Source organism: Manduca sexta, chromosome 21 (assembly GCF_014839805.1).
Source record: "Manduca sexta isolate Smith_Timp_Sample1 chromosome 21, JHU_Msex_v1.0, whole genome shotgun sequence".
NCBI classification, from domain to species: domain Eukaryota; kingdom Metazoa; phylum Arthropoda; class Insecta; order Lepidoptera; family Sphingidae; genus Manduca; species Manduca sexta.
This window is the reverse complement of record NC_051135.1, coordinates 198,584-206,751: the sequence shown is the minus strand read 5'-3', so window position 1 is coordinate 206,751 and position 8,168 is coordinate 198,584. Positions and strand designations below refer to the sequence as shown.

Genomic DNA, 8,168 nt, shown 5'->3' with positions numbered 1-8,168 from the left:
GTGAATGGTCGCCCGCTTCAAACAGACCAAGTGCAAATACCATATTGTTTTTTTTTTAAATATAAATTTATCTAAAAACTAGTACGTTTAACTATCAGTGCCGATTTTATAAACCCAACATTTGGTATCCCAATACTTACATCTGTGCATGTAGAAAACATTGAAAGTATTCAGTGGATTCTAGAAAATATATTAACCTATAATAACATTATGCATCAGAAGTAATCAAAATAATATGATGTTCCTAGCACTGATATTTTTCCTTGATTTAGAAATGTGCATATAGTGTTATATGTAGACTTATAAAGAATGGCATATGCGGCCAGCGTGTGGTGAAACTTATATCGACGTTGTTTCCCACTGCGCGGCACCAAAAAGAGTAAACTAGGTACTGCCTAAAATGCCGAAAAAATAATCTTCTGCATCATAAATTATCTAGCCCTAAACTAACAAGTGTTCGACAATTCTGAAGCACACACATTTATTTTTGATACTTTTTTTATATTCTTATAACACGGAAGTTGATTATGTTCGATAACTTTAATAATTATAAGATAAATACGTTGTGATAAAATAAATAAATCTTTTTATTTACCGTTTACCTGTCTACAAGTATTCGGTATTTGACAGAATAGAATTATAGTAGCCGAATAGGCCAAGTACTGAATAGTATCTGAATATTCGTTGCATCCAATTATAATACAAAAACATAAATTTCTGCATGACGTTACGAAATCAACTTTCAAGGTTATATTGCACAATTATCTGAAAGTAAAAAAGATAGATATATAAATACTATAAACCTCTGATTACTGATCTTTAAGGTATAATAAGATTAACAATTGTTCTGCATTTTATTACCAATATTATCATCGTTTATCCATATTGAAAACAGTATGCCTACGCCCTTAGCATATAAGCCATTCTAAAGTTTTTTTTTTGAGAAAAATTCAAACAAATTGCACGGATTTTCACAGCATATATTTTATTTCTGTGTACCAAAGTATCCTGAGCCAGCCAACCACCACGGACCCTGTAAATGTGTCGAAACGTCCAGAATGAAATATAAATATAATACATATTACATAATTACTTATAAAAATCCGTAAAATTTGTCTGTTTAATATTTTAATTTCATTGACAAATAGAACACAACCGAACAACATTTGTATAATTATTTCTTTTACAATTGTTTGACAAGACATTCAACCCCATTGTCTTATAGGAAGTGACAAGACTACCGATAAAACATCCAGTTTTATTTCATTAGTAATTGTTAGCTAAAACAATCTTTGTTAATAACCAGTAACCTACCCAGTTACCAGACCACATACTCGTCTTTACCTCTGTTAACATTGTGCCAGAAATCATCCATGAATATAAAATACTAGCTTTTGCCCGCGGCTCCGCCCGCGTTATAAAGTTTTTCAGGCTAAAGTTTTCCGTTATAAAAGTAGTAGTTTCCCGGGAGCCTCTCAAACTGTCTCCATACCAAATTTCATCTTAATACGTTGGGTAGTTTTTGAGTTTAACACGTTCAGGCAGACAGATGCAGCGGGGGACTTTTGTTTTATAATATATTTTTTAGAACTTTTTAAGAGGAATAATCCCGTCATACATCATTGTTGCATAACTTTAATCGTTTACGCAGCGCACGCAACGGAAGCTCTCAAAACTAATAATTTTTCACCGTTTTTGCAACATGTTTCATTACTGCTCCGCTCCGATTGGTCATAGCGTCATGATATATAGCCTATAGCACTCCAGGAACAAAGGGCTATCCAACACAAAAAAGATTTTTTTCAGTTCAAACACGGTAGTTCCTGAGATTAGCCATTACTGCTCCGCTCCTATTAGTCATAGCGTGATGATATATAGCCTATAGCACTACACTAATAAACAGATATACAACAACAAAAGAATTTTTCTGTTCGAACCGGTAGTTCCTGAGATTAGTCATTACTGCTCCGCTCCTATTAGTCATAGCGTGATGATATATAGCCTATAGCACTCCACGAACAAAGGGCTATCCAACACAAAAATAATTTTTCAGTTTGGACCGGTAGTTCCTGAGATTAGCCATTACTGCCCCGCTCCTATTGGGTATAGCGTGATGATATATAGCCTATAGCACTCCACGAACAAAGGGCTATCCAACGCAAAAAGAATTTTTCAATTTGGACTGGTAGTTCCTGAGATTAGCGCGTTCAAACAAACAAACAAACAAACAAACAAACAAACAAACAAAGTCTTCAGCTTTATATAATAGTATAGATTTAAACCCAAAATCATGGTTTAACTTTTCTCATTTTTTAACTTTTTTTTAGTTTAGTGCGTGATTGTTTTGTATACTGAAAATGCGAGGTTGCCGATGCGACGAATTATCTTGAAGTAGTAGTAGTAACATTAGGGTGTGTAAAATTAAAATAACTTTTTATTAATATTTATTTTGTTCAAGATTTGCACTTATTTTACATCTTCAGTTTGAGTAATTTAGCATAAAGTGTTTTTTTTTTTAAGAAGATATTTAGATTAATTTAGTAACGCGAAGTCACAATGTATTTTTTTTTAACATTAAAATGTATAATTTAAGCTATCCTTAGAAGGTAGACATGCCATAGCAGACCTTTCTGTAGATCTTTAAATTTCAGCCATACATTGTTTTGTTATATCGCAAAGGGATATTTCTATCAATTACATAAAACTTTAATTAACTATAGACATAAGTCTCCGTCATGAATAACTCCATAAATTGATGTAACCCGCATGAAAGTCCGTTTGGTTGTTTCCGAGTTTATGGCATTCAGACAAACAGGAAGACACGGCAGGGAGATTTTGTATAATTATATTTGAAGATTATTAAAGGTAGAGCCTACCTGTCACGATCTCTGCTGCGGCTTCTCTTCCTGTAGGACCCCTCAGCGGAGCCGTCATCGAGGCGACGGCGCTTTGCGTCGTATGACCTTGACCTCGACCTCGAGTGCGACGAGTAGTGCTTCCTCCGGGTACGCGGCATCTGTAACCATAGTGCTACGTATTTATGCACGCTCCCACAAGAAATAACCACCCAGCGTTAAACAAAGCAGAAATGTTTGCATTTCTAGCTCAGCAGTATATACATTATATAATTGTATGTATTCTGAGTGTAATCGCTGCAGAACTAATACCAAGTTGTATTGAAGCAATATTGTAATTATATGCGGTTAAATAATATTTTTGCCTTGGTCAATTTAACCAAGTGTGATACATTGTTTACTTTATTTACATGAAAGCAGAAGCTGTGTTTTGTTTAGACAGCTTCAGAAACACTGGGTACAAAGTTGTGGCACTTGGTCAAGGATTTGAAAGTAAGTATTCCAAAGCTTATTCACAATTTAAGCTGACTGGCAAAGCTACTCTACAGCTAAGCTGGAAATGTCAACATTGCATAAATTGGAAACATGGGGTAATAGTAATATGCCATAGTCTGCAGGCCTTGAATGTGAGGTAACAGTTATTAATCTATTAACTAACAACTGCCTGAAAATTATAAATCAGCTATACTCAACCTGCACCACGCCAAGCTGTTGCAAATTAAAGAAACACTACCCATGATCACATGAACTAACCTTATAAGAATAAATTAATTCAATTAACTGTAAATACTTTTTACTTTCATATTAATTTTTAATTATGCTTTGGACAATTAAGTCAATTTACAATATGGCTCGAAGGACCATAAGTCAGACATCTTTATGGGCTGTAAATAAAAGGTTGAGTATAGCTATTATAAATCATCAACTCTACATATCTACACTATACAACTTAAAGGGCAAAATTGAATGTATTTTAGCATACTGAATGCATTTGAATTTTATAACTATTCCATCAGAAAAGCTTTATTTTAAAATAAAAATATACTAAATCTGTTGATTCCCTTTAACTCAACTGTATAGAATATTTATAATACTAGTGTACAAGTGTAGAGTTGATAGACAATGTGTATATATGTCAAGTTTTCTATAAATATAGATATTAATCAGTCACTTTTATGTGGATTTAGAAAGTTAGAGTCTCATCATAATGAATTTCTGTTATAGAGTAAACAATGAAGAGAGGTCTTTGTTTATTTTTTATGCATATAAATTAGGGTGAATAATGCAATGGGAACCAGCCTAGATACTGTAGACCTTGTAAATATTTAACAATATAATCACAACATGAATGTATAATAAAGCTGTCTATTGTAGATATTAAATATTCATGAATTTTAATCTTGCATTAAAAGCCATTCCTTGTTAAATCAGTCATGCTAAACTTGTGTCTGTCAAAAATAAAATAAATTTTGATAATGTTTTACAAACAGTAATGCTATGTTTTATTTATGCAATGTGCAGGATTTCACTTATTTTGTCGATGACTATCCTGTTCAATACACAAAAAACTATTAATTTATTTTATATTTCAATTAAAAGATGTTTTCCAAAGTTAATCTGTTATGTAATAGTTAGTTATGATAATTTAAAAATAAATGGAAAATTTAGTGATGTAAAAAATAATTTAGAAGCATGTTAATTTATGTAACTGTCTGTCTAATATTAGAATCCAGATTAATTTTGAATAAGCATCATTATATAGCCAATATGATAATAATTGAAGAAGTAATGAAACCAAACATGACGTCAGGTTTCAATTGATCTAAACATATCAAAATATTATTTTTGGCAGCCACATATCAAGGAAAGTACACCAAGTACTTCCACTTACCATAAACAAAGATACCAAAACTCGTATCCGAGCGGTTTAAGCTGAAAAACATAAATAATTTAGACCATTGACAACAAGTCAAAGGTGCATAGTGATAGAAACTACAAACCAACATGCACATCTTTGAAGCTTTTGCATTAACTTGATTTTTAACATGGTAATGATGAAATTAAGCTTAAGAAAAATTAACCTTCAATTTAGCACTGATTTCTTCAAGTTTCTATAGACCATGCTGTCCCCTAGCAAGAGGCCATTCAGAATAATTCGTTACAAAATTGTTTAGAGGCAATACAAGGCAAAAACAATTTTGTTTAGTTGTAGTTTAAGAGTGATACCACTGTAATCATATTTTAAGATAATGAAAATGTTTTTTTACTGACAAGATAAAATATAACCAAGCCTGCAAGCTACTAAATCAAACCTAGTCTAAGAATTAATAAAAACATTTGAGTGGATAACATTATCCTTGTGTCTCGAACTGAACTCTGTTTAGGTTACCAGTTCACTGATTTGTGCCTAAGATCTAGAACCATCGTTTTATCACATAGACAATTTAAAACAGCTGAAATGCTCGATGTTACTGCTTATATACACTTGAGTAACGAAATATGCTGCGAATGTAATGGTATACAGAATTTCAAAATATAAAAGAATATTAAGTTACTACTCTTGTACTGTACTTAAAATTAATTAACTGAAAATAACTTATATTCGTATAGCCAATACAAGAAATGTCACAGTTATTTACATTATACATGCTGACGCCATGTTGGTTTTTCTAATACACCAATGGAGCCCTACAATAAACATTTCACTAGTAAAATCGTAGTTATTGTAACTTACCCTCAAATCACGTAAATATTTCAATTTACACCAAAGTAGTTGCGTGAAATTAGTAAGACAATTCCAAGTTCGCGATGCTGAACCTTGAAGAATGCTTCTTCGCAGTAAAGGCCCGAACATCGATCCGAATCAAGACAGAAGTTTGTTGGTTGGTTGACGCAGAGCAATGGCGTAAAGTCGTAACATGGCGTTTCTTTTTTCCTTGACAAACAATATAAAGTAAATCTAAGTTAAAGGAATATTACATAAAACTTCAGTTTACTAATATAAAAAAATATAAATTATTTTATAAATAGTTAAAAGTAAGACTATAGGTTAAAATACGAAAAATATTTAAAAAGTGCGTCAAACAAGTATGAAATCAAAAGTGTCCCCATCTGGCGAACATAGTGAAATATATTAGTGTCGTCAGTGTCGTAGTTAGTAAAGGCTGCCAACCGAATAATATTTGATGGCTGCGTTCGTATTTAAGAAAATTTCTTAAATTCACGTAGTTTTCTTGAATATTTTTTTTATTCGTTTAACAATAAAATTTACTATTCTGTAGAGAGAGAAACCGTTTAGGTAACTCTTTTTTATGTTTGTAGTCGACTCGACTACAAACATAAAAAAGAGTTACATAATGGACTAGTTCGTTCAGATTTAAGGTCATTACAGAAAATCAAAGTCAATAATTTATTATTGCCATAGCTGAAGCCGTTCATGGAAACCAACCACATTTTGAGCGAGGATGTTGCGAGATGTCGTGGGGTAAGAAAACTGATCGAAGCCTCTAAGATCTCGAGCGTATTTTATTAAGAATATATTTGGATTTTGAAGATGCAGAAGGGAACTCCTCAAAATTAAATAGGAGTTAGATTATTTTTTTTGAATTGGTTCTGTTGACTTTATTTCTAACTTAAAAAAAAAGATAAAAACTTTTTAACACAAGAAACCGTCTTCAAAAACTATAAAATAGCAAAAAAATCTACATAAACTATTTGTTCAAAATCTGGAGTTAGAACTAAAGTTCGCTGCAGCGCTAAAAAACCAATCGTCGTCTAACCAAACTTTTTTAACATGCAGTGCTAAAGCGCTTTAAATATAGTGTAAGTAAACCTGTCAATATTGAAACCACAGTAGTCAGATGTTCGGATTGCAGTACAATTCACTGGAACACAATGAATGTTCGGAACGCCAAATCTAGTATTTAATAATATAAAAGAGTGGAGTAATTTTATATTAATTAAATTAGACACAGACTTCAATTCCTTCAGGCCCTTTGGGCAAATGGCTTTGAACATTACTTCCATACATTTACTGTGCACGAGTTACAGAAGGAAATATCCAAATATAAATGCTTTAAAAAAATATGTTACGTCTTTTGCAAATACTGCTTAATTGTTCCTTATTACATTATCTATGAAATAGTATTGGTTGAAAATTTATGTGATGGGTAGGTACTTTAAAAGGACATGTACTTTATGTATCCACAATTTTCGTGATATTTTCAGAATGAAATTAATTAAACAATGTCCCCACATTATAAAAAAATTAAATAACCAATGTAAAGATAACATATTGTACACATATGATGTTTTGTTCTACATGTATTCTAAATAAAAAAAAAATAGTTTAAGAAACACGGTTAGCGCGCCATTTTGCCTAGGTCACCGCCTCAATGTGCAAAATGTAAATATAATAACACCACTAAGAAAGTTCATTGAAATTATAGAGGGAAGAGGCAAGGCGAATCATCTATATGTATTAAAAAAATGACCATTTAATAACGTCAAAATATAGTGGCGCCACGGTAGCTGGTGAGTCAATTTTAAAGATTAAATGAATAACCTATAATAGTCTTTTTATAGTAGGTAATTTTAATACATCTTAGCTTGTAATATATGCTACAGAGCTTTATTATTACTACAGTTGCGCCTATGAAGTATAATTTTCGCTTGCATTATACCGTCCAAAATACTAAACTTTGTAGACGCGATTTCAATAACAGCTGTCACGGGGCTGATCAAAAATTTTAAGTAAAATCATCATAGATATTATTTTTTAACTTAGTACACTTTACTCCGTTTACAACTAAGTACTAAATTCATGTCTTACCCTTTTACTATGCTAGCGGTCAAATGGGTAATATGATGGATTTTTGAGTTGTTATTTGCTACTTACCGATATAGCCACAGTCAAGATGCATTTAGATATAATGTATAAAAATGACATATCTTAGCAATTTACTCATTGATAGGTTATGTTATTCTCATAATTTTTTGTTTTTTGTTAGCGTTAATGATTATAAAAGGGCATTTTACCTACGGCCCTTAAACACATTTCAATTTATCTCCCATTAGAGATGGTTTCTCCTTGCTTTTACCCTCTATAGTCAATGGTGGCATTTTGCAAGATGGAGGACTTTAGTTCCGATTTTGGCCACGTCAAAAAATGTTTGTCGTCCTACAGTTCCCTAATTTCAATATAGTATAATTCCATGGTTTAACATTTAAAAACAGTTACTTACTATGTTAAGTGTACCTTAAATAGATACAGCTGTCTGATTTTCTGTTCCATTTCTTAGATAAATTAGGCTG

The 8,168-nt window shown here is 31.9% G+C and overlaps 1 long non-coding RNA gene across 1 annotated transcript; it reads right to left on the bottom strand.

The window, feature by feature from the left end:
- Window positions 1–962: 962 nt before the first annotated feature.
- LOC115447896 lies at window positions 963–5,975 on the bottom strand. The gene is made up of 4 exons (XR_003939051.2): window positions 5,590–5,975; window positions 4,747–4,787; window positions 2,877–3,016; window positions 963–1,033 (listed from the first exon to the last, which is right to left on the bottom strand). It is a non-coding gene; the product is annotated as an uncharacterized LOC115447896 (long non-coding RNA).
- Window positions 5,976–8,168: the final 2,193 nt, after the last annotated feature.